General features: G+C 34.1%; 1 long non-coding RNA gene across 1 annotated transcript; it reads left to right on the top strand.

The window, feature by feature from the left end:
• The first annotated feature begins 292 nt into the window (after nt 1–292).
• LOC107831751 (uncharacterized) lies at nt 293–1545 on the top strand. Its single transcript, XR_001658443.2, has 3 exons — nt 293–614; nt 802–919; nt 1121–1545. It is a non-coding gene; the product is annotated as an uncharacterized LOC107831751 (long non-coding RNA).
• Nucleotides 1546–1846: the final 301 nt, after the last annotated feature.

The raw sequence follows: 1846 nt of genomic DNA, 5'->3' as shown, positions 1-1846 counted from the left end.
AAATATTTGGTTGAAGTAAAAAAAAAAGAATATTAAATTGAGGTTGAAAAAGAAGATTTGGAAGAGACTTATCAAACATGAAATAATCTATATATATATATATAAAGCTGAGCCTAGCACAGCTGATGTGGCAGGCCTCTAAGGCCAGTATACCTATTTCTCTTTTATCTCCTTTTTTTTGACATTTCTTCTTTTTCTTTTAATTAATTAAAATTAATAATTAATTAATACTCCAGCATGAAAGAAGATGCCTTTTCCCATATCCTGAATAGTTACTTCTCTTTAAGTTCTTATTAATTACTCCCAAACGTAACGTATATCCCCTCTAAAGTTTTTACAAATTTTTTAATCTTTATCAACTCATATTTTCTGTATCCACGAAACAAATATCAGTACCTTTCTCCTTCTTCTTCCTTTCTCTTTAAATTTGCAGGGGCTTTCCTCGTCCTTTTGATGTGGGTTTGGGGTAGTTGAGGCGCAACCATCATAATCACCTTCAGAATTTTATTTTTGTTGTGGGCACGTTTATATTTGCCTTCTTCTATTTCAGCATTAACATCTAAACTTTTTTGCAGTGACGATTAACAACGGCAGAAAGCACTGCCATGAAAAAGGTAAGGAAGTTTTATTCAGCTCTAATTCATTCATTATTTATGCAATTATTATTTGAAAACTAGCAATTCAATGCGATTTGTGTATGTGTTATGCATATGACGGTTTTTTGTCTAGAAAATATACGAAGTCTGATCTGATCTTCATAAAATTATGTCGTATGCTTACTGAACGTGCTCCAACGGCCAGATGATGCTGCCATCTCTTCCTCCTATCACCGCAAAATGCCCTCAGACTGAAGATGGTACCTACATCTACTCTCATGCTCTCTGTCATCTCAACCCGTTCATCAATTGAGCAGTTTTAGGTTAGCAACAATCACTTTCCGGTGTGATTTCTGGGGGATTTTGGGGGTTGCCGAAACTCCAAATAATTGATGTTGCAATGAATAGGTTTAAAGGTTTCATTACTTCTGTCATATATGATCCATCTACAAAGCAGTTATTTTTGTTTTATATCTGTTTTCAATTTGGAATATCACTGGCAACTCACAACTATTCTGCATTAGGAAAAAACTGAGTCTCAATATTGAAGATGACGTGTCATAACACGTGGACTGGTCAAAAGGTCAAAACATAATAAATAGCCAAGAGGCACGGGCGACAACAGATATGGGGAGAAGAAAGCAACATAGGTGTGGACCGTTACTCAAATGACACGAGTCTCGTACCTATTCGAGTCATTTAAAGACCGAAGATCGGAAGAAGTTGAAGATACGAATCTGATGACGTAAAATAGTCTAAATACAACATTAAATATCAAATACGTTAGAAAATTTGAATTAAATAGAAATGATTGTGTAACGTTTCTTCTAATGTCATTTATTGCTCATAATTGCCTTATTAAGACAAAGGCATTACACCTTCTCCTAGAATCAACTATAAAAGGAGAAGGACTCAACATCTGTAGACACACGAAATATTATTGAGATTACACTGAAATACAAAACTACTTATTACTTTATTATTCTCAGAAATATTCTATTATTTTCGTCTCCAGATTATCAGTAACCCAAATTTCTCTTTATTTCTAGCTTTGACCAAAGACTCAGATTTTTTGTTAAACAAATTGGTTCTGTTACCGGAAATTTGATAATTTATTCTTTTTACGTTACATCCTACCTGTTGTTATCATCATGTCAAACAACAACGAAAACATTCATGAAAATCAAGCACGTCAAATGGATGGAGATCAACGTGATGATCTTTCCCCTCAAGGTTCTCCACGTGGATCT

Source organism: Nicotiana tabacum, chromosome 10 (genome assembly GCF_000715075.1).
Source record: "Nicotiana tabacum cultivar K326 chromosome 10, ASM71507v2, whole genome shotgun sequence".
NCBI classification, from domain to species: Eukaryota; Viridiplantae; Streptophyta; class Magnoliopsida; order Solanales; family Solanaceae; genus Nicotiana; species Nicotiana tabacum.
The sequence above is the reverse complement of the archived record's forward strand: the minus strand, read 5'-3'. Positions and strand labels throughout refer to the sequence as shown.